General features: G+C 43.2%; 1 protein-coding gene across 6 annotated transcripts in view; it reads left to right on the plus strand.

The window, feature by feature from the left end:
- The window catches only part of SCAF8 (SR-related CTD associated factor 8), a 198,682-nt gene that overhangs the window by 133,810 nt on the left and 39,538 nt on the right, over window positions 1-25,334 (plus strand). The window contains exon 21 of one of the 6 annotated variants that reach the window (XM_024747920.1): window positions 2,043-3,125. The exons of the other annotated variants lie outside the window; for them this stretch is intronic. The gene's annotated coding sequence lies outside the window, so the exon portion shown is untranslated. Of the gene's footprint in view, window positions 1-2,042; window positions 3,126-25,334 lie in introns of those variants that run through there. 6 annotated transcript variants of the gene reach the window in all.

The raw sequence follows: 25,334 nt of genomic DNA on the forward strand, positions 1-25,334 counted from the left end.
CGCTATCACAGCCCAGAAAGCCACGGTCGTAAAAATACTTGCCAGAATTCCATAATAAATTTTACTTACTGTTTGTTTATTTCGAGTTCATTTGTCAAGACAGCAGTCTTTATTTCTCTTACTTGGTGACGAAGAAACCCAGAAATTTAGTCTGTGTTGATAAACGTGCATGTGTTACTAGATCATTCTCATGGACCCCCACCACACGATATGAGTAAACTTGTGTCTTTTCCCTTTTGTCCCCCGTTGTGGTCTCTGTGCCTTTTATCCCATGAATGCTGGTTTACTCTGGACAGCAACCCTGCTGTGTTACAGCAAATCTTATCCAGATTTAAGAAAATGGCTCTGTCCCTTTAGCATTGTAGCTTATTTTCATTGTCGTTTTCTTTCTTGAGTAGCTTTTGCGTCAGCATTTGAAGGATAAGCTCATTAGCAAAGCACTTAGAATAATCCAAGTAATAGATGATATCTTGGTGCCAGTTTCGTTTTGTGTGACTCATTCACACATTTCACAAAGTTGTGTCTCCCCTTATGCCAAAGCCACAGTAGAAAGATGAAAAAAAAAATAAGCTTTTTTTTGCCACACATGACAGCCATGATGCCTTAATATATTTATATACATATATGATATAATAATGACACAATATAGTAGTATGATACGATATAAATAATAAACGGTTGTTTCAGCATCATCAAAGTTTTACCAGCCTCTGAAGCATAAAGATCAAATCAGAATTGCTAGTTTTTCAATTGTTGAAGCTTATCATTTTGTGACTAATGGGAACTAATGGCCTGAAATTTCCAAATATTGAACCAAATTCCTGGTTGTACCTGTGACAGCTGTGAACTTTACAGTCCCAATTCTTTATCATTTTAACAAGGCATGTTGAAGTAGTTTGCATAGTGGTTAAACGCCTCAGTTTTAGGGTCACACTTCCTGTGTCTAGGTCCCGTCTCTGCTTACCAGTTTGTGTGTCTTTGTAAAGTTATTTGAAGTAATTACTTAAACTAGTCCAACCAGTTGGATCTTAGGGCTAGGTACTGTGCTCTTACAGATTGCATCCATGTTGTTATACTTATTAATGGATCTTTCAGCTTTTACATAATTATTTCTTAATTTAAGGAAACCAGTAGCTACCCCAAATAAAGAGACAATTCTTAGATCTTAAGACACCGAAAGATGTGGAAATGTGTATTTTCAGAATTTTACACCCATAGAGCTTAATCACATCATCATTTAAGAAGATTTTTATTGACTTCAGATGCTAATAGATATGTCGTGACTTCTCTGGTAGTTCAGCTGGTTCTCATCACCAATCTAAACTAGGATGGAAGGCACCCCAGGCGCAGGGATTTTGTAAGCCTAACCATTGCCACAGTCAGAAATGGTTCTACCTGGTTGCGTTCTCTAAGGAGCTACGAAGGCGGGACCACATGGACCCATTAAAAGTTAGTCGGTGGCTTTCTTTTTAGACCTCATCCACTGAAGTCCTCAGTGTATACGTGGAGGAACCAAGGCCCAGCAAGGTTAGGTGACGTGTGAGTTACTGGCAGAATCTCGCCTGGAGCCTAGGCATGCTGACCTCCAAGACAGGGGTCTCTCCTGACCCATTCCCCCACGAGGAGAGCGATGAACACTCCGGTTCTTCCTGTTCCACTGGAGGAAGACATGGCATTTTTTTTTTTTTTTTTTGCGGTCCGCAGGCTTCTCACTGCTGTGGCCTCTCCCGTTGCGGAGCACAGGCTCCGGACACACAGGCCCAGCGGCCATGGCTCACGGGCCCAGCCGCTCCGCGGCATGTGGGATCTTCCCAGACCGGGGCACGAACCCGCGTCCCCTGCATCGGCAGGCGGACTCTCAACCACTGCGCCACCAGGGAAGCCCAGACATGGCATTTTAGAGCACAGAAATTCATCAAACATTGAAACATTTGCTGTTGTATTCACACCGTCTCTTCTTTAGGAATTATCTTGGAAAAAAAAACTAGGAAAAGTTATTCCATTGACCAGTGATGACCAGTTATTGTTCCTTTTGTCAACAGGCAAGATGATGAATGAAGTTCTGGCAGCTTCCTGTGTCCCAGGCCTTGTAGACATAGATGAGACGTGCTTCAAAGTTCCAATGTGCATCACATCGGATCTTGTTTAAGGAAGCGTTAAAAGGAACCCGCCGTTACCTATTGAAGGCTCTGTGCTCTCAGACATTGTTTCTGATTGAATCCAGAGGTTGCAAGCATGCCTCCCTCTATTACCTGTTGGAGCAGGTTTAATTTTATAAATTTTAAACACAAACTCTATGAGTTTCTAGTCCATAATTGTTCTTTTTGAGGATCCACTCAGACGAACAGTATTGCATCTGTAAGAGATACACACTTCCACAGGACCAGAATTTTTTTTGGAATATAAATGGCAACAAACTCCAGCTGTAGCATCATCCTGTACCAGTGATGAAAAGGACAGATTGCAAGGAAACCGTTCGGGGGGACATGTCATGTTGTGTTGGAACTACAGATTACTAGAACCATAGCTTTAGCAAAGCGAGGCTTTTTTCCTTGAACGTGACATGCATAAACTGTAGTTCTTGACTGGTGGCTTCAATCCATCATTATTAGTCACCTCCCTGGACAATCTCAAACGTTGAAAGCCTTCACCTTTCATTAAAAAAGAAACAAATGCAGCTTTGAGAAAATCCAGGTTCAATGTAGTCTTCCAAGTATCTCACTTCAGCCTTCGTGTCCTGGTCGTACAAACAGCGGGTACCTGGTGGCAGATGAGAAGCCTAGTGGGAGAGGAAGGAAGGGACAGTAAGTGGGTATATCACATTGTATCGTCAACATACTTTATAAGTACGTTTCTTATTCGCTTCTTATTCAGGCAGAGATTAGAAAAGTTTGTTGCAAGTATCCAGACCAGGATTTGTGTTTCAGAAATTATCAGTGTTCACAATACCTGCAGGGAAAAGAAACCAAACTCAAATACGAGCACTCTTTACACTTAAAAGAATATTTTTATCATTCTTGTATTTGTTTTGGCTCTGTCACTAATTAAAGTGCTTGGAATGCTGTAGTCTGTGGTCTCTTGACACTTAATCAATGAGAACCTAACACTGTCGCAGCTTGCTGCCGTTTGGGACATTCATAATAAAAATTGAAACGAATTTTGGTTGATAGTCATTTATTTTGCTTTGTAGCTTAGCGCATCTTTTGTGGTCCCCCTTTGCCTATCAGCCAAGCGATTTGTATGGCCATATGTCTAGACGTAGAGATACATACATAGTTAAGGCCTTTCACAGTCTCTCATCGAATCACTGTCGTTCTCTAGATTTTCACAACTACTCTTTATTTGTTGAATGCATTTCGATTATGCATTCTACAACACCGGTTAAAAATAGTTCTTGAGGATTCTGCCTTGGCTTTCTTCAGTTTCTGATCATATCGTATTTTCTATTAGATTCATTATAATATCATTATATTTTGATATTTTCTATTAAATAAGTAGAAAATTGGAGAAGGCTGTGGGCAATCTGGTTCCAGCTCTGGGCCTTTCAATCACATCTTTCTTGTTTGGTTCCGCCCCGTGTGTTGTGTGTTGGAGTATATTTTTATGTATTCCACAGTACTGTCCGAAGAAATTAAAAAACTCCAAAGAAACCCAATACGTGAGCCTGTGTAGAAAACGTAGACCTTGCTTGACACTCTTACTGCATTTGATATGGAAATAAGAAAAGAGCCCTTTCCCTCTATTCTTTTGTAACTAAACCTGCAATTGGCAGATACACCACTCATCCAGCTCCCAGCTCCCACCCCACTGGCATCCCCCAAAAAAGGAACAGCATGGATTTGGGGATCAACATAGACATCCTAGTACATCTATGAGCAAATGACTTTGGAACTCTTCAATTAGGGGAAAGAAAACCTAATAGGAGGTTCTGGGTTCTTTTCAGTGGGCGGGTGGCAGGAGAAAGAATAGAATAGTGAACAAACTTAACGATAGGATCACCCCTTTAGACTGAGCTGTGTACAGTGTTAGCACTCAGCCGGGGGTGCATTTCTGTGATCGGGTGTACACCCAGGGCCCATCTGTTAGAAGAGTAGTCTTTTTAAAGTCCCAAGGCACCATAATAAGGGCAGGGGTTGATGCTTTTGTCTCCTGGACGAATTCCCTTTTCCAAAGCCTCTGCTACCTTCTCTCTGCCTGAGCACCTGGACAAGCTCTCTTTGTGAATCAGCATGAATATTTAACAGTGCACACTCCATCCCTGCCTTCAGTCTGTGGCAAAGGGAAGCTTTCAAAAGTCACCGTTCTCTAGGGACTTAAAACATTTTGAGCTGGTTTTAAAGACAGTATTAGGTGAATTTGACAAACTGAAGCTATTTGGTGTTTACACAATTAGAAAGAATCCTTGATGTGGGTTGTTTGGTTTTATACTTGAATTCTAATACTGAGATGTCATTTAAATGAGATGGGTGGTCTTAAGCAATGTCTTTGTGGTTGATAAATTCTTCAGAGAGGAAAAAGAAAACAACCTAAACATCTGTTTCAGAATGGTCCCCGCGTAGGAATTACACATAGACGATTACTTATATTCAAAGCAATTTGTGTTTTAAATGATTGAAGAACATAAGTAGTTAAAATGGTTGAGTTTGATTGTTTAGAAGAAAGTCTCTCTCCGTTCATTTTAGTAATTTTCCTAAATTTGCTATTTCTGCATCCATTTGTTAAAATTGGGGAATATTCCACACTTCGTGGATGGCATCAAATCCCGTCCTTTTTATGGCTGGGCTTTCATTCAGGGGACTGCTTCAAGATTACCAGGAAAGGAACCTGGCACAGTATTTAGACTGGGGCATATTTACTGTTTTATAGATACTTACTTCACCCTTTAGCATCTGTGAGAAATGTTATGTTTACTTCTCTTACTTCTTCTGAGGTATACATCTCTTTCAAAACTTGTTTTTAAATATCATAGAAAAAGACTCTACCCATGGGCTATCAGGAAATGAGATGGAATTCCCTGGCAGTCCAATGGTTAGGACTCTGGGCTCTCACTGCTGAGGGCTCAGGTTCGATCCCTGGTGAGGGAACTAAGATCCCACAAGCCATGCAGTGCAGCCAAAAAAAAAAAGGAAATAAAATGAAGCTCATTTTCACATTCTTGTGTTATTGCAAAAATAAATTATTTTTTAATCCAAAAATATACAAACAAATCAAATACAGACAGTTTAGCGAAGAAAATTGTAAACTAGAAAAAATATATATATGTTATTATCTAAACTCTTTATATACAGGCCCAAGTACAATACTCAGTTATATTTTTCTAAAAAGATATAACACTCATAATATTTTTTATAAGGATAAATTTTTATAGTAAAATATATGAAATAAGACAAGTGAACTCAAAAGTAATTGAATAAAAAATTATTTGACAATAAAGACTAAATTATAACATGACCCAAGGAAAATGATAAAATAACCTATTAAACGTATTTGATTAAAAGTAAGGAAACACTAGAGTAGTTCTAAGAAGGCAAGGATTTTCACTGCCGTGACATTCATAATATTAATACAAATTTTAAAATCCACCAAGGGATCTGCGGCCTAGAAATAAATGTGGCTTTCAGCTGGCTGAGACTAACAGCTTGCATGGCTGGGAAAGAACCTAATACACCTTTTATAATTTTGCCTGGATGATCATGGGTGAGAAAACTATTCTCGAGTAGAAGCAATTGCTATTCCAAAGATTTAAAAAAAAACTAGATGAAGACCAAGCCAAGTTCTCATTTTATATCATCTTAAAGGCTCCCCCTGAAAGAGTTGCATTAGTATTTACAAGTCCCCCGCACAACGTCCCGCAAACAAAGAGCCACAACAAACAGACTCAGTGGGCGCCTCCCTCCTTCTCACTGCATCATTCCTGTCCTTTCACTACTGACAGGAAAAAGAAAAAAGCTAAGGAGGAAAGAAAGTCAGTTTTGCCAGAAATGTCCATGTCATCAAGAGTTTTACTTTGCCTGTGTAGACGTAAGCACATGTACACACTTCGCGGGCCTGGAGGCCATGGCAGAGCGACCCGGATCCACGGAGGTCACAGAGAAGCAAAACTTCCCAGGACAAGGCCTGGCCGGGGACTCCCAGGAGACCCCGGGCAAGGAGAGGACATGCTGGGGTCCTGCCGCTAGAGCTGGTGGGGAGATGCCTCCCCAGAACGTGACCACCAGCACTAGAGATGGAGGCCCTCACCTGTGTGCCTAGGCCGGACCCCAGTGAGGCCCTGACTCCTTCACACTATCTGACTCCAACCCCAAAGTTTGGCTTTTTACTAGAATGTTATACATTTGTCTCCAAATACCAATACTCCTTTGTGTGTCCAGCGCGTATTTATTTAGTGCCTACTAAATGCGCAGGACTGGCTCGAGAGCAGAGGTAAAGCAATGAGTGAAAATGCTTGTGCACGTCACTCAGACCTGCATGTTAGAAAGGAAGAAGGCGTGCGTTGTGTATTAAACAGTAGCTGAGCGCAAAAGAGCCTCACGTGGGCAGGTATCAACCAAGTTTCCCTAAAAGTGACTAGCTTTTCATTAGCTCAAGTTTCCACTGTAGGAAAAAGAAAACAGTTCTTACAGTTTATCTTTTTGCTGTTTTCTAGCCAGTGATCAGTTTATTGTTTATTTGGTTTTAAGAATCTTGGCATTATATTTACTTACAACAGCGAACCATCCCTATAGTCAAAAGTATAATATTTCTAAGGACTTATCTAATTTCCGTGGCCTGGCAGCAAAGTTCCCTGGAGAGAGATTTTTGCAAATAGGTTCTCTGATTGGACATTCCTCGCAACAGATCCTAAACAGGACCCCTCTTTTTTGAAATCCCTAAACTTTAGCAAAGAAACAAGTACCACCATCCATGAATATGGTCGTTAAATTTGACACAAGAAGTGACAGGTTTCAGCTGTAAGTGGATGGAGGGAAAAACTCAAACTACTCTCAGGCACGGTGACTTTGGCTTTACAAAATGACTTTGGAAACCCATAAATAGAACAGGAGAAGCTATTTCTACTATTAAACTATTCGAATTCAGAGTTTCTTGAGAGATCTCTCATTTCCAAAATATATGTGTATTTAATGGAAGGACAGACTAAAATGAGAGGGTGGATGGAATACATGGAAAGTTATTCTTCGCCCTCATTTTTCCTGGAATGAGTCTGATTTTCCTGGAGCCATCTCAGCAGTACACAAACAACAAGGCTGGTTTTCCCAGATCCTTGTCACAGTAAACAGATGCATAGAAGTAGGTTGACTCAATGTTTTCAGTCTAGTTATAGCATGCTTAGGAAGATACGACTATTAAATGCAAAAGAGGAAAATAAAAACAATAGAAAACCAGTGAATTGTGGATTTCATTATCATTAGCTCCTATCTTTATCTGAGGTAGAAGGATGCATCAGATCTAAGTACAAGAATTTGCCTAACTGGATTATAAGATTTGTGATGTGCAGGTTTGCTTTGGAAATCCAAGGATTTCCATTCAGTGACAAACACTATAGACCCATGCAGGCAATACATGTTACTTAAAACAAAGTATTAACTCTAGCAAGTATAAGCATGACCACCACCAAATCATTTGCTAATTATCCTCTCTTGGACTTCAGCCAAGACATAAGCAGTAACGTTTCATTCAACTAAAATTCTATTTACAGTCAAACTAAAAGCAGTAATTCCTCAGGATACTTAACCATCAAAGTTTTCAAACAGGTTCTGCAAGATGGCGTCAAAATAAACTCTTATTTCCTAGCATAGTAGGGGGTTGAGGCTTTTCCAATGAACTCCTATTTTTAAGGAATTCGAATATATTTCTTATATGCACTAACACAAATGCCCTACTGGCTGTAATCCTACTGTCTTTGCTGTTGCAAAAGGCCGTCAGAAGGCTCCTTACCACTCTGGAGGCCATGGCAGTGCCAGCCACAGAGCCTGCTCTACTAAAGACTAGCTTCTAACATGAATAAACATGAACTAAAGAGTCACTTTCCTCCCAAGAACGAAGCAAAAAGGAACCCCAATTAAAAGAAGAGATTTACGTAGTGCATTTTTATTCAGCCCTTAACCATGGAGTCACTAAAAACCAGCATCCTATTGCAATCCTTGGTGCTTGCATTAAGTAAGTTTCTCCTCTTATCAAATTTCTTCCATTGCCTTTAGAGAAAACAGATTCCCTTATTCTGGTGCGTCTCCTCAGCTACGCTGAGCTCAGTCTTCAGTTTGCTCCATTTTATTCTTTGCTTGAGTTGCACGTGGCTTGTTTGGCAAATACTTGCAGCTGAAGATGCTTCCAGGCGCTCACACGGTCGTTCCCAACCTTGTCTGCACATGAAAATCACCTGGGCAGCATCTTTCCCAAGAGGTTGTGATTTCTAGGGTGTGCCCTGGGTGTTGGGAGTTTTAAAAGCTCTCCAGGGGATCCTACTATGCAGAAGTTTGGGAACTGCTGGGCTAGAGGGAAGAAAGGAAAGCTTTGGTGAGCCTGAGCCTGAGTCCTAGCCCTGCCTCCTGTTTGTTGTGTGATTTGGGGTAAGTTACTTCACCTCGAGGAGCCCTGATTTCCTGTCTGTAGAGCGGAGATACTCATGCAGGCAATTTTCTCAACTGTGTAGTGAAAATATCATGTACGTTACATGATCGGTGACAGCGCGGGTGATGTGTTTGGCACAGGAAGTGGTGGCTGCCGTGATTTATCCCGAGGGTAAAATAACGTTTAATCCATTCCAAAGACAAGGAAATGCACTGTGGATGATTAGGTGATGGGCTTAATGAAAGTGAAAATAGGTAGGGTGACAACCAGGCTTGCTGCCGCGTGGGATGCCTTTTTTACCCCCTGACAATTGAATTGTTCATCTATTGCTAGCTTGTTGGAGAGAATGATACAATGTTATACTCAGAGATAAGGCTATTGTGTTTATCTGTTTTCCCAGGGTGGGGTGAATCTACCCAGTTCTTTGTGAACAGGATCTGGTTGGCAGGTCAATCTGAAAAACTGGGAAGTGGATGCTTTTGAAAAGCCCAGTTTGACTCCATGGGTTTGGTGGGCACGTTCGCTGATCACAGCTGACCCCGGCCAGGGACATCCCTGGGGACAGATGTGACAGGAAGTAACGGGGTGGGGCTGTCATTGTCTCCCCACACCATGCCTGTCACCTCTTAGGTCCTGGTCACATTAGAATCTGACACCTGATTGTATTTTTTAATCTAAGAAATCTCTCTTCCACTCCCCAATCTTTATTTCTTGTTTTGTGTTCATCTCAAATAAACAAAAATTAACTTCATTAAGAAAGAAAGGAAGAAGTATAAACACAGTGTCTATTGGGATGAGTGTGGTTCCTGCATGCACGCTCAGGGACCAGGGTGGAGTGGGGATAGACTTTCTATCTCATTTTGCCCCGTGTAGCTCTGGGGAGGTGGTCTTTTGTGGAGTGAAGAGGGGAGGTGAGCGGTGTACATTCCCTCCTGATAGAATCAGAGGAAGATCGAGTGTCAGAGCCCAAAGGAACCTGAACAATCACTTGAACCCCAGGGGTTCCTTACTGGAACACTCTGAAAGTGTATGTAACACCTTAGGCAGATGGCAATGTTTCTTTGATGGAGGCCATGGCCTTTTCAGCAGATTTGCAAAGAGCTTGGTAACCCTCCAGTACGAACCGATTTTACTAATAAGGGAACTGAAACAAAGGAACCTGTTCATAAGCACATAGGCAGTCACAGTGGGGCAGAAGTCAGGTGGCCACGTTTTTCTCCCAGCTCCACTCCCCAGGTTTCACAGCAAGTTTGAAGCGTCATCGGTGGGTGGGGGGCGCTTAAGCCGCAGGTTCTGCTAATTCCCCATTTATCACAGCCTGAGTCAGCGCTAATGTGATACAGAATGAGGTCTCCACTTTTCCTCTAACCAGGGACGTTTCATCCCAAAGGCACTAGGAAGAAGGCAGGGCTGTTGTAGCTGCCGAAAATCCTCCTTATTTTAACCTGCAGTGAAGATTCAGTCTGGCTCAGAGTTTTAGCAGGAATCCGGCCGTAAATTGGGGAAAGTAGGTGTCTTAGTCCGTCAGGCTGCTGTAACACTGACATTGACTGGAGGGCTTCTAAACAATAGATGCTTATTTCTCGCCGTCCAGGAGGCTGGGAGGCCCAAGATCAAGGCGCTGGCAGATTTGGTGTCTGGTGAGGGCCATCTCTCTGAGCCCTCATGTGGAGGAAGGCGGGGGCAGCTCCCTGGGGTCTCTCGTATAATCTCATTCGTAAGGACTCTGCTCTCACAACCTAATCACCTCTCAAAGGCCTCCATGACACTGGGATTAGGTTTTTAATTTTCTGAATTTTGGGGGGACACAAACACATGGTAAATAGCAGTAGGCAAAGGCCTCTAAGAAAAAGGATGCTTTGTATTTTTCTTTTTCTTTCTTTAGCATAGTTTCATTTTCACGAGGGCTCGCCCCCCAGGAGAGAGTGCAATCTGGTGGTTAGCAATTCAGGCTCTGGAGTCGATTTGGCCCGGATTGGAAAACCCCAGCTCCAACACGCGCTGAGTGTTTAACCTCATCTCCCTCTAAGCCTTCACTTCCCGTCTGTCACATGGAGACAACTGTGCCTACTTAACGGGACTGTTTCGAGGACAAATGGGAAAATGATTGAAAGTGGATTCTGGGTCTGACAGATCCCATCTGTTTACTCTGTTGAATGTATTCTGCATTGTGAAATTATATTGTCACTTTCATATTATTTTAAAAATGAATGTTTTAACTGCACTGGGAAGGACTCAGTCCTGATCGTTCAAGTTTTAAGTTGATGATGAAAATAAGGGACTCTTGAATGACCACCTCCTGTTTACCTTTTATTTTGGCTGCTGTGTCATATGACCGACCTCAAACGTTTCCTGATTTGTTTTTTATATTTCCAAGTCAGAAAAGGTTACATTCTTGTTATAAATGATTCTCACAAGCGTAGAAATTTATAGAGTCAAAGATGACTAGTCCATATTTTTCTAAAACAGCTGCTAATAAACTTTCTAGGTAGACTGGTCTGGCTGAGCCCTCCATGTGGAAAAGCCTAGAAAATGTCTTTGATGTGCATTATTTATACACATGCCTACTGACCTAGCCTCATCCTGGTTTCCTTGTGACAAACGTTTGAGGAGTTTTGCACTCCAGGAAGTAGTATTTTGACAGGATTATTTCCTGCTTTAGGAAGTTTCATAGCTGCTCTAGTGGTGTTGAGCACGGGAGGTGGAGTTTGGCGGGAAAGAAAGACCCACGTCCTGTGTGGGGATGTGGAAGGAAGGAGAGGAGAGATGCAGAAAGACCCACGTCCTGTGTGGGGATGTGGAAGGAAGGAGAGGAGAGATGCAGACTCTCCTGGGGGACAGAGAGTCCTCATGGAGGCAGAGAATCTGGTACTGTGTTGCTGGAGACCAGTAGGTGCCCACTGATGCTATGGTGCTGGGGACTAAGACCAGGCTGACCCCAGGGAGGGCAGGGCTGCTGCCAGCATGGCCTGTGCCTTGTGCAGACTGCAGAAGGGGCCCCCTTTGCCCCGAGGGTACACAGCACAGAGAGAGGAACAGAGCTGGATTTCAGCCCTCGTGCACCCCTTCACAGATGCTCTTGTGCAGTACGCAACGTGTGCAACTGTGCTCAGCAGCTCGGTGACAGGTGCAGGAGTTCAGTCATCCCCCACCAGCCAGGAAGAACAAAGGTAGTACTGAAGAGCAGGACCCTGCTCACTTAGACCCAGGTTTTGGAGGGATGTGGATGGTGGAGACCGTCCTGGGGAGATGGAGAGGTTAAGGATCTTCCTTTTCAGAATCTGGAGAGTATCTCCATCAAGCTTCTCCATGGCTTTGTGGACATTCGCAGCCTCTGTCCCCTCCCTACCGGCTGCCCTCTCACATTCTTCCCGCAGCCAGGCTCTGTTCCCCTCCTCATTCTAAGGCCCCTCACTCCCTTGCCTGGCCCCTAGGATTGTGACCTTGGCTGCGAACGGCCATAGCTGTTGTACAAACACACACACATCACACACGGAGACACCCCCGACACACACCTGTTCCCATTGCTCTTAAGAATAAAACCCGGATCCCTAATGTGCCCTGCACTGGCCTGCAGTGACCTGCCCCTACCCTGCCTACCTCCCAGCTTCCCCCAGCCCTGAGCTTGAGCTGCACTGGTGCCCTCCATCCTGCCAAGATGCCGTGCCCTGAGGGCTGTGTCAAGGCTTTATTTTGAAGGCTCCCAGCTCATATATCAAACACTCAAATGCACCCACATGCCACATTAGATGTTTTTGGGTGCAAATAATATTTTAAAGGTTTCCGTATTTCAAATAATTTTGAGATGATTGAACTATTAGTGACTCCTTTAATTTGAATGCCTGTGATTTCTCAGCCATCTTGCACATGCTTGAGGAGTCTGATCAAGTGAGAGTGTCTAAAGCTGCACATTTTCCCCAAACACAGTGAAAGATTTATGACTACTAGGCCCTAAGACAGTTGATAGCGTGTTTTGTTTTATTTGCATTTTATTAAACAGTAATGTCAACTTTGTAGTTTTCCTTTCATATTCGGGGGACAATGTATTTTTTCAGACCTCACACCTTTCTCTAACGTCCCCCCACCTTTCTCTAACGTCCCCCCACCTCTCCCCACCTTGTCTGGCCAACTTCTGCTTCATCCTCAGATCTTGCCTCAATGTAAACTCCCCCTGGGGAGCCTTCCTGACCCTCCTTCTGGGTCAGCGCCTCCTGTCACGTCATCTCATAGCACTGAGTCACTTTCCTGCAGAGCACATCCTCAGACTTTCACTTCAGGACCATCTGTGTGACCTGCCCTTCAGGGTTTCTTTCTAGCACCGGACAGACTATAAGTGCCACTTTCATGTGGACGTAAGCGGCCCTTACTCACAGTCTTGGAATAATCAGAGTTGGCCGTGTAAGCAGCAGCCAGGCTGCGTGGCATTTTCTTTTCACATTCACTGGGCTGCCATGCATTTGCCTCCTGGCAACTTTAAGAAGTCCTGCCATCTTTACAGAGTCAACATGCTGGTGTGGGGGAAGATTGGTGCAGTTTCCAGTAACAGAATGTAAATAAAGACCCATGGCAATTCAATGGTAGTATTTTTATGGAGCCAGACTGCTCGAGAGGTCACGCAAGCAAAACCTGTTCCAAGCCCCCCGACCCCGTCCTCTTCCATATCTTTCCCAATGGTCTGGGGACAGCGCGTAAGGCACACTGATCAAATTCACGGGGACCCTGACTCAGTGAGATCCTTCAGAAGACCTCAGTGAAAATCCAGATGACCTCAACTAGTTTATAAAATGTCCTCATAACACTGGCATGAAATTCCTTGGGATTAATGCCAGGTGGCTGGTCCCGCTGAAACCATTCCCCTTCCCCTCCCCGCAAAGGAAGAGGACAGGCGAGTGGCCGGCCAGAGGGGGTTGTGGGACCCCCTGGGGTGACTGACCCCCGATAGAGACTAGTCTCCTACCGACATGGGCTCGGGGATGGAGCGCACCAGTGTCGGGGGCCGTCCTGTGAAAGGATGCGCCCACACCCCTCTGCCCCTCACACACACCCGGCTAGTGACACACACACAAGGAACAGCTCGTTTGTGGAATACTTCCTATGTACCAGGCTCCACACCAGGCCCTTTAGACACATTTTCTTCCTTAATTCTCATAGCACATCTAGCATGTATTCTGTGTATGATGGCATTTAGAAAGGTAGGGTAACTCGCTTAATGTCACGGCTGGTGGGGCTGCAGCTGAACCCCGTTTCTGTCTCCCTAGCAATCAACCTACCCAGCCAACCACCAGGATCACCCAGACAGAGACTGAGAGAAGGACGGTAAACCTGTGGAGGTGTTTGGTTCCCTGCGCAGAGCCCGAGCAGGGCTTTCATGCACTCGGGCGGGTTCCCAGCCAGGATTAACCTGCTTCCTCTCCTGAGATATTTTGGCCTTATATTTCAGCAGACTGGTAAAGAAAATGAAGAACGTGTTGCTGGTAAAAGAAAACAATGTTCAAACCCAGTGAATCATAGGAAGCCCCTTATCACTCTGGGGCCTCCTATTTCAGGATTGCTTGTAATGTGTCTTGCATCTCGAAGCTGCCTTGGCCAGACAGGGATGTAGCCCAGGAATTCCACCTGTGACTTTAGGCACGGCAGTTCTTGAGGGAGATGTTCAGGGAGGTGGGAACCAGGAACCAGAGGTCTCCAGTGCGGCGTCTGATCTCCTTCCTCTGGCGGGAAGGCAGGCTATTGAGGAGAGCATTTCACTAAAGCCAAGAGAGCTGAAAAGTGGAGAGTTGAATGAGGTAGGTGGGGTGGAGGGAAGGGGAAGGAAAAAATCCAAGTACCCGATGGGTCGTTTATTCAACCTTTAACAAATATTTATCAGGGCCCTGGGATACAGTCGTGAATAAACAAGCACCCTTCCTACATAGGACGTAGGTTCTGACGTATGAGCTACGTGCATGGTCTGTATGTTCTAAGACAGAAAGCCACAAAGATGTGGCTAAAATAATTTCAGTTGTAATAAGTGCAATGATGAAAGTCAGAGTCTGAGGGAGAGAATTGGGGGGAGGGGAGGAGAGGAGATAAAAAGTACTGCCAAGGAAAACTCTTAAGAGGTGACATTTCGCCTGTGACTCTAGTTCAGATTCGTTTCCAGGTGTGCCGGGCAGGCCCCGAGGAGATTAAGTGGGAGAATGTTATCATTCTAATCACATCACTTCTGCTGCCCTGCGAGGAAAAGATGGAAGAGGGCCCAGTGGGAGAGCAGCCCCAGGGCTCTCCCTGAGGTCAAGGGGGCCACACAAAGATGAGAGAAGGAGAAGGGAGAGAAGAGGGTGCATGTTTTTGGAGACAGCCTCAGCAGGACTTCCTGGTGGTCTGGGTTGGGGGGCAGTGGGCGTGGTCAAAAGATTTTCGTCTGCATAGACGTGGCGCCATTTTTCTAGGTGGAGAAAGTAGCTGTCTAAGCAGAGGGGCCCTGGGGTGGCCGTATGGGGTCTTGGAGAGCCGGGGGGATGAGAGGGCAGGGAGCATTGTGGGTCCGCTGGTCAGGGGTGACGTCGGTGAACAGCAGAGATGGAAATTGGTGTGAGGAGTAATCAAATGCGGAACGTGCGGTAGAGCCATCAGCACCGCGCTGGGAGCATCGCGATGAGTCAGTAAACGGGAGCTGTCATCTCACTAGGAACGGTCCAGATCCCTTATAGGAGCCGGGACAGGATGGGCAGGATGGGAAAGGACAGGAGTGAGACCTGCAGGGCCAGGCTGGAGACACCCTATAAACGCCGTATGTCCTCTTGGGGTCACCAAGGGAAACCCAGAGAGTGGTGTCAGAAGGGAGTGGGTTTCCGCCCTGATAACCTGCAGGCGGGACGGGCACAGCCATCAGTCAGCCCTGGGAGGGTCGTGGGTCCTCAAGGTCAAGGGGTGGGCGAAGCCTCTGCTGTCCGACTTCTGACCGCAGAGCCCGGCCGGCTCCCGATGCCCTTGGGTACGTGGCCCTGGCAGCAGCAAATCCCCTCCCTCGTGCTTATCCTCCTTCCCGTGGAGAAGGTCCCCTCCAGCCCCCATGGTTTCTGCTGTTCCCCTTTCCATCTGGTCCCCCCTTCACCTCCCCACGGGGTCCGGTCTGGCCCATCCACTCAGTCACGACGTGCTGAGAACACAACTCAGTGACGTGATGAGCAGATGAGAACCCGGGACCAAATGTTTTCCCGCCATCCCGATTCTTTCTGTGCCAAAATAAATACACTCAATTTTTAATTGTTCCCTGTTTCAAACTTATAAATGGAAAGGGGACCTCGATCTCAAATCTGCACTCTCAAACTAAGTTTCCACTGCCTTGAAGCAGGTGTCTGACCTGAATGGCTCTGTGGACTCAGACCTCGTAGGGAAGAACACTGATATTAGGAATCCATAGCGCCCGTCTTCTTATCAGAAAAGGGGAAGGAATTCTGTTTATCTATTTCATAGGATCTGAGCTGTAATTACTGAGAGCTAATGTTTTTAAAAACTGGAACTTGGGATTTCCCAGGGGATGCTTTTAAACTCAGGCTGTTTTAACGCAGACCCACATGTCCACACACACACACTCTCATTCCTTCATTTCAGACCACGCACATCTCCGCAAGGTTCACTGACCATCCTAAGGAAAACAGCTCACGGTGGCCGTGACCTTGCAGAAACAAAGGCCAGAGCCGCAAGCTTTAGTGTGTTCCTGATGTTAAAAGCTGCCTGCTTATGACCTTCCTTTCTAAGTTTTCCATCGAAGACAAGTCAAGATTTGAAAAGATGTCACAGTGGGGCAGTTGGGAAATGCGATGCGTGGCTTCTGTTTTCACTGTGAGGACCTTCCCAGGCCTTCCTGGGTCCCAAGAGGCAGGTGGGAAAGGACACAGCCTGCCCCTGTCACAGCCCATCCTTCACAGGACAGGAAGCCCAGCCTGCCCCTGGGTCCCTGCTTCCCTGACACAACTGGAAGTCTCTCACCTTTAAAGCCTGGGGAACCAGGTGGGCCCAGGGGTTTTTGGTACCTGCTCTGAAGGGAGGGACATCGGGGGAGTCAGTGTGCCCCATATGGACAACATCTCGTGCCCCTGGAAGGTTCTGAGCATCCTTCTTGCACGCCCGCTCCCCAAGTGAAGACTTCCGTGTTGAAGGCGCTTTGAGAGGCCAGCAGGGTGAAACTGAAAAGAGGTTTTACAAAACCGTACCCGGGATGGGGGCATTTTCCTGATGTTCTTAGGACAGCACGTCACACTTCTTTCCCATCTACTTAATGGCAAAGGGGAAAAAGTAAATCCCCATCCTCTGGAGGCCAAGGGCACAGCTGTGGTCATCACACACGTTGAAATAGCTTGTTTTATCACAAAACTCCTGTGATCGTGAAAACATGTGCAAACTCTGCACTTTATTCCAGCAAGTAGGTTTGATTTAGTACACAAGTCATGGGTTGTACTATGTCAAACTACCTAACTCTCCAACTACACCTCCCCTTGGTCTTTCAATTTAATCTGTTGGAAACCGAGATCATTATCTTCCTGCCTCTTGTTCCTTCTTGTTTTCCCAAGACGGTTCAAATCTTGCAGACTTCCCTGCTAGTTTCCCAGCTTTGTTTGCTGTTCGAGTATATGCGCAGAGGTGGAGACCAAAAACAGACAGACAAACAAAAATAAATAGGAGACTGACGAAGAAGTTCCCAACAATTTCCCACTGGCAAGTTGTATCTGCAAAAGAGTGTGTGTCACCTCTGTTCTAATACCAGGCTGGGAGGTGGAGGGAGTTAAAGGAACTACAGCAGAAATTCCGGACAGAGTCTGTTCCTTCTCCTTCTCAAGGATCACGTCAGAAAGCTCGTAAGAGCTTCGGGAGGAGACCCATAATAATACCCTTGTCAGTAAGTTTAGTTGAACCGTGAAAATCAGGCAGGTGACTTAACTGACTCTTCCACTGAACTGACTGTGCTTGTCCAAGTATCCTCTGTACACTACCTTAAAGAAGGTCATTCATTGCCGTGTGAATTTAGCAGATGGTGCCCCAAAGGAAGATGAAAAACCTAGGGAAAAAATTAGTTTTCTTAGCTAGAGTAGGAAGTGTTCAGTAATCAGGAATGCAAGAAGCATCCTGGTGATTTCTTTTTTAAATGGTGTCCTGCCCTTCATCTAAGAGTCTTATAAATGGAAGTAATGGGGCACTTAGCACCCAAGCACTTCCCGTGCCTTGGGTCCTTTGCTAACGGTCCCCCTGCAGCCTGACACTTCATTCCCTTCACACCCCCTGAGGTGGACTCTCTTCTCACCCCCATTCTCAGATGGCTTAAGGGGATTTAAAGACTCCCCCAGACTCACACAGCTGCAGAGTGGCAGAGTCAGTCTCCGTACCCTGGTCCCTCTGACTCAGGAGACTCACCTAAACCCACACCCGCCATCTCTCTCTCTGGAGAAAACTTGCCTTTCTGCAAGATAATGAACAATATCTAAAACCAGAACTCTAGGACCACATTTATCTTTCTGGTTGTTAGTGTATTTTATATTTAGGGCATGCATTTAGTGAGGCACTGTGTTTATTTTTCTGCCGGAGGTTATATGGTCTTCTGGGAATTAGAATTACTTATAATAAGAAGATATTTACTTCCATAATTTAGCCAACATAGCTTTTGGATTAATTTTATTAACTCCAGAAGCTGGAACTATAACAACCAATTCTTACAAACACAAAGTTTTCAGCATCTTTATAAAGGCTACCTCAAGGGGGAGCTCCTTGCAAGCCTTAGATTTATTCAGTTCTCTCAGTCCTGAAGCTTGATTATAAAACGGATTTTCAGAGAATGGACTGCAATCCTGTATGAGTGGAGAGGAAGTTCGCAGAAGAGGCTCAAGGGAACAAAACAGAAGTTTAGGCATTTGAATCCTTAGGTGGGTGGCCATGAAGATCCAGGGATTTAAATTTTATAAAACTTACTATCAAGAGAACTTAAAGAAGAACTTCTACAGTCTTTTAGTGTGTGGAATCGTAGCACTAGAGGGGCTCTTAAGAAGACAGGGAGAATTGTCGGGACTTCCCTGGCAGTCCAGTGGTTAAGACTCTGTGCTTCCACTGCAGGAGGTGTGGGTTCGATCCCTGGTCAGGAAGCTAAGATCCCACGTGCTGTGCGGCCAAAAAAAAGAAGAAGAAGAAGAAGAAGAATTGTCTTTCCCTATTGATAAGGACTTTGGGGTGGGGGTGGGGGGGTGGAGGTGCAGGATTCTCAACTCTGCTCAGTAACTGGTTGTGTAGTTTTCTGTACTGCTGCAGTATCGTGAAGCAGAGGGCACCAGGGCATTTGTTTTTGTTCTCTATAAAGTTGTATTAGCTCTTCTGAAGAAAATACAGTGAGACACAGTTAAAAGACAGAAAGGAAATGAGAATGGAAATCTATTTGACCCAGAAAGAAATAAGAAAGGAGGAGCATCGGAATTTTTAAAAATCCAGGTGGGACTGACAGAAAACAAATCAGAGTAGCAGACTTAAATCCAACCACATCAGTAAGTAACAGTAAATGGATATAAATGGAGTAAACGCTCTAATTTAAAGGCAGAGATTATTATTAAACTGGAGAAAAAGGAAGACCCAATGACATGCTGCCTTTAAATATAAATACAGGTAGATCAAAAGTAAAAAGATGGAGTAAGTATGTCTTACAAACAGTATGCTTTAGAAAGCTGGAATAGCCAAATGAATGCAAGATTTCAGGATGATGAATATTATCTGAGATAAAAGGGTCAATTCTCCAGGAACACATAACAACCATAAATCTGTAAATATCTAGTAACAGAGCTTAAAATATGTGAAGCAAATATTGACAGAATTTAAGGGAGTAATAGACAAATCTACAATCACAGGTAGAGGTTTTAACATCCCTCTGTCAGTAATTGATAGAACAACTAGAGAAAAAAGCATTTCCTTCCGTCTAGATTGGCCATCCACCAGGGACTGAGCTGGTATCAGCCAATGCGTGCTCTGATCACGATGGGCTTTTATTTAATTTCCTTGGCTAATGAAGAAGCAGCTGTCTCTGTATCCTCTGTTGCCCAAAGGATGTCTTGAGATTGATTATAATTGCTGGGAGAGTGAACCTGAGGTCTTTACCTTGGCAAGTGAGCTGGAGAGGGTTTCCTCATCACTTGTAGGTACACTTGAGATCAGCCCTGTAGTCTAGACAGGATGAGTTTCTAGTGAACAGAGTAAACTGCTTCTGCCCAAATAAGGTGAGGCCCCTTTCTCCGAGGAGCATTTTGTAACTGCTACAACACAAGACTCTCAGGGAAGTGGGGCTCCTTCAAGGGTCCTCATGTTCAATGTTTGCTGATAAGCCCTGGAGTTTGGGACTGGAGTTTTACCTCTACAGCTAAGTGACACTTAAAGACTCATTCATTATCTTACAGCCGCTTCAGGCCCAGACTGTGTAGTGCCGGGAACCACTTAACAGGATTATTGCAGGACGAGGAGCAATCTCACTCTCTGGGCTCCAGTCAGATCCCCCTCTCCTCCTGCCACTTACCAATTCTCAGCCTAACCGTCTCCAAAGAAGAGAATTTTTCAATTTCCTGCGGTGATCGGAACTAACAGTTTTCCCAGCCTGCAGAAAGAATGGATTGAAAATTGTGGACATGCAATCAGGATAATACAGAGCCATTATTTAGCTTAAAGCATCTTATGCTCCTGGATCACTTCAGATACGTGTGGTTGTAGAGCCTGGACTCCCTGGTCTGGTCTGAAAGTAATTCTTACTTTGAATTTAATTTTTTTTTAGTTCAGTTTAAGCTTTATTTTCTAAATTAAGGGCAGTTAGAAAATAGAAGATCTGCTCTTATCCAACTCTGTGGTGGCAATAAGTGCATTCAACCTCAAGTTGAACCAAGAAGGCAAATTAAAGAAATTGCACATGTTTGGTGGTAGGGAGAGAATATCCTAGATCAAAATTTTGTCAGGCAAAGGGAAATAGTCCTAAAGTGTATTTACTAAATAGGGAGCTGGTTTCCAATGGGTTTTCATCTATAGACCAATAACATACATTATGTAAAATCCTACCCAGAGCAGGAGAAAGTCAGAAAAACATTAGGGACTAATCCACGGAAAAGAGATGGGACTGAGTATTCGGGCAAGTCTATGAATCATTCAATCCCCTCTGCCCTGAGACACTCAGGTTCCCAAGTCAATTCTTTTATTTTTAGAACCAAGATTGTGATAAATGCAATATTTGTTTCTTTTGTACAGTACATTTTGCATCTATTGTTCTTTCTATCTGGTTTCCTCAGATAGGTGAGTAACTCTGCCTGATGCCAAAGAAAGCCTTTGTGTGCCCCTTCAATCCTTGCTGGTCCCATTGGTGGGTCCCCAAATGGAACGTGGCATTTTTCCATTTTGTCTTTAGTGAAAGTAACAGAACATGAAAGACTTTTTGCTCCAGCCTCCTAAAAGGCCCTACCATTTTACCCTAACTTTTATTACTATTTAGATAATAAGGGGGAAGGGGGTGTTCATGGTATTGTTTCAGAAATATTCTGATAAATCATCTAAACTGGTTACTTTTCTTCTAATGGTTTAATTACGTCTTCCAAAGGGGAGAAAGACATTTGGAGCCCATTTATTTTCATGTAATCGATGTAGGAAAGGGGGAAAAGGTGACACACTCTTTCTACTTTTTCCTTTGAGCATTTTAATCAAGAAAGAGCATAGAACTCAAGTCAAGTAGGTCACCAGTTATTAATTTTGTGCGCTTGGGCATGCAAGTCTCTTCTGAGCCTGTCCCCTTGTCTATAGACTGCGGGGCTCTGTTCTTTCCTGTTTGCCTCATGAAGCAGTGTGAGGAGAACACACTGCAGGGGAGAGGCTAAAACAGTGAGAGGCCTCATGGACGATCCTTATTTACAAGTTTTCATTATAATTTGGAACTTTTCTTTCCACTTCATTATCCCTTCTCATTGCTAGTTTGTCTGTGCCCTAATCTCAGGCTGTTATTCTTACTATGACATCTTCCTACTTTCCTTTTTTCTATTTGCTCATTCACTTGGCAGACTAGCTATCGTGTTTTCCTTATTTACCATGTAACCCAGCTTCATTTTTTATTATTTTTTTAAATGGAAGTATAGTGGATTTACAATATTATATAAGTTTCAGGTGTAAAACATGGTGATTCACAATTTTTAAAGGTTATACTCCAGTTATAGTTATTATAAAATATTGGCCATATTCCCTGTGCTGTACAATATATCCTTGTAGATTATTTATTTTATTTTTTAATAGATCTTTATTGGAGTATAATTGCTTCACAATACTGTGTTAGTTCTGTTGTACAGCAAGGTGAATCAGCCATGTGCATATACATGTCCCCATATCCCCTCCCTCTTGAGCTTCCCTCCCACCCTCCCTATCCCGCCCCTCTAGGTCATCGCAAAGCACCAAGCTGATCTCCCTGTGCTATGCTGCTGCTTCCCACCAGCCAACTATGTTACATTTGGTAGTGTATATATGTCGATGCTACTCTCAGTTTGCCCTAGCTTTGCCCTCCCACCCCATGTCCTCAAGTCCATTTTCTTTGTCTACCTCTTTATTCCTGCCCTGCAACTAGGTTCATCAGTACTTTTTTTAGAGTCCATATATATGCGTTAGCATACGGTATTTGTTTTTCTCTTTCTGACATACTTCACACTGTATGACAGACTCTAGGTCCATCCACCTCACTACAAATAACTCAATTTTGTTCCTTTTTATGGCTGAGTAATATTCCATTGTATATATGTACCACATCTTTATCCATTCATCTGTCGATGGACATTTAGGTAGCTTCCATGTCCTGGCGATTGTAAACAGTGCTGCAGTGAACATTTTGGTACATGTCTCTTTTTGAATTATGGTTTTCTCAGGGTATATGACCAGTAGTGGGATTGCTGGGTCGTATGGTAGTTCTATTTTCAGTTTTTTAAGGAACCTCCATACTGTTTTCCATAGTGGTAGTATCAATTTACATTCCCACCAACAGTGCAGGAGGGTTCCCTTTTCACCACACCCTTTCCAGCATTTATTGTTTCTAGATTTTTTGATAATGGCCATTCTGACCGGTGTAAGTTAATACCTCATAGTAGTTTTGATTTGTATTTCTCTAATAATTAGTGATGTTGAGCATCTTTTCATGTGCCTCGTGGCCATAGGTATGTCTTCCTTGGTGAAATGTCTATTTAGGTCTGCTGCCCATTTTTTAATTGGATTGTTTGTTTTTTTGATATTGAGCTCCAAAATATACAATTTTGGAGATTAATCCTTTGTCTGTTGTTTCATTTGCAAATATTTTCTCCCATTCTGAGGGTTGTCTTTTTGATGGTTTCCTTGGCTGTGCAAAAGCTTTTAAGTTTCATTAGGTCCCATTTGTTTATTTTTGGTTTTATTTCCTTTACTTTAGGAGGTAGGTCAAAAAGGATCTTGTTGTGGTTTATGTCAAAGAGTATTTTTCCTATGTTTTCCTCTAACAGTTTTATAGTGTCTGGTCTTAAGTCTTTAATCCATTTTGAGTTTATTTTTGTGTATTGTGTTAGGTAGTGTTCTAATTTCATTCTTATACATGTAGCTGTCCAGTTTTCCCAGCACCACTTATTGAAGAGGCTGTCTTTTCTCCATTGTATATTCTTGCCTCCTTTATCAAAGATAAGGTGACCATATGTGTGTGGGTTTATCTCTGGACATTCTATCTTGTACCATTGATCTATATTTCTGTTTTTGTACCAGTACCGTACTGTCTTGATTACTGTAGCTTTGTGGTATAGTTTGAAGTCAGGGAGCCTGATTCCTCCAACTCCGTTTTTCTTTCTCAAGATTGCTTTGGCTATTAGGGGTCTTTTTTGTTTCCATACGAATTGTAAAATTTTTGCTCTAATTCTGTGAAGAATGCCATTGGTAATTTGATAGGGATTTTATTGAACCTGTAGATTGCTTTGGGTAGTATAGTCATTTTCACAATATTGATTCTTCCAATCCAAGAACATGGTATATTTCTCCATCTGTTTATGTCATCTTTGATTTCTTTCATCAGTGTTTTATAGTTTTCTGAGTACAAGTCTTTCGCCTCCTTAGGCAGGTTTATTCCTAGGTATTTTATTCTTTTTGTTGCAATGGTAAATAGAGTGTTTCCTTAATTTCTCTTTCTGATTTTTTGTTGTTGGTGTATAGAAATGCCAGAGGTTTCTGTGCCTTATTTTGTATCCTGCAACCTTACCAAATTCATTGATTAGCTCTAGTAGTTTTCTGGTGGCATTTTTAGGGTTTTCCGTGTATAGTATCATATCATTGGCAAAGAGTGACTGTTTTACTTCTTCTTTTCCAATTTGTATTCTTTTTATTTCTTTTTCTTCTCTGATTGCTGTGGCTAGAACTTCCAAAACTATGTTGAATAAGAGTGGCAAGAGTGGATATCCTTGTCTTGTTCCTGATCTTAGCAGAAATGCTTTCAGTTTTTCACCATTGAATATTATGCTTGCTGTGGGTTTGTCATATATGGTCTGTATTACGTTGTGAGAGGTTCCCTCTCTGCCCATTTTCTGGAGAGTTTTTATGATAAATGGGTGTTGAATTATGTCAAAAGCTTTTTCTACATCTATTGAGACAATCATATGGTTTTTATTCCTTAATTTGTTAATGTGGTGTATCACACTTATTGGTTTGTGTATATTGAAGAATCCTTGCATCCGTGGGATAAATCCCACTTGATCATGGTGTATGATCCTTTTAATGTGCTGTTGGATTCTGTTTGCTAGAATTTTGTTCAGGATTTTTGCATCTATGTTCATCAGTGATATTGGTCTATAATTTTCTTTTTTTGTGATATCTTTTTGTGGTTTTGGTGTCAGGGTGATGGTGGCTTCATAGAATGAAGTTGGGAGTGTTTCTCCCTCTGCAATTTTTTGGAAGAGTTTGAGAAGGATTGGTGTTAGCTCTTGTCTAAATGTTTGGTAGAATTTGCCTGTGAAGCCATGTCATCCTGGACTTTTGTTTGTTGGAAGATTTTTAATTATGGCTTCAATTTCGTTACTTGTGATAGGTGTGTTTATATTTTCTAACTCTTCCTGGTTCAGTCTTGGAAAATTGTACCTTTCCAAGAATTTGTCCATTTCTTCGTGGTTGTCCATTTTATCGGCATATAGTTGTTCGTAGTAGTCTCTTATCCTATGTATTTCTGCAGTGTCAGTTGTGATTTCTCCTTTTTCATTTCTAATTTTATTGATTTGCGTCCTCTCCTTTGTAGTTTGTACCTCATAATCCCTTACCCCTATCCTACCCCTCCCCTTTCCCTATCCCCACTGGTAACCACTAGATTGTTCTTTACATCTGTTAGTCCATTTCTTTTTTGTTATATTCACTAGTTTGTTTTGCTTTTTAGATCCCACATATAAGTGATATCATACCATATTTGTCTTTCTCTGTCTGACTTATTTCACTTAGCATAATGCCCCCAAATCCATCCACGTTGTTGCAAATGGCAAAATGTCATTCTTTTTTAAGGCTGAGTAGTATTCCATTGTTTGTGTGTGTGTGTGTGTGTGTGTGTGTGTGTATCTCGCATCTTCTTTATCCATCCATCTATTGATGGACACTTAGGTTGCTTCCATATCTTGGCCATTGTAAATAATATTGCTATGAACATTGGTATGCATATATGTTTTAAATTAGTGTTTTAGTGTAACTAAGCTTTAAATACAAAATTTTTGTCTCCAAAACTATCTTTAAACATTTCACAATAACCTTCCTATCGG

Source organism: Neophocaena asiaeorientalis, unplaced genomic scaffold (assembly GCF_003031525.2).
Source record: "Neophocaena asiaeorientalis asiaeorientalis breed wild unplaced genomic scaffold, Neophocaena_asiaeorientalis_V1.1 scaffold123, whole genome shotgun sequence".
NCBI classification, from domain to species: Eukaryota; Metazoa; Chordata; class Mammalia; order Artiodactyla; family Phocoenidae; genus Neophocaena; species Neophocaena asiaeorientalis.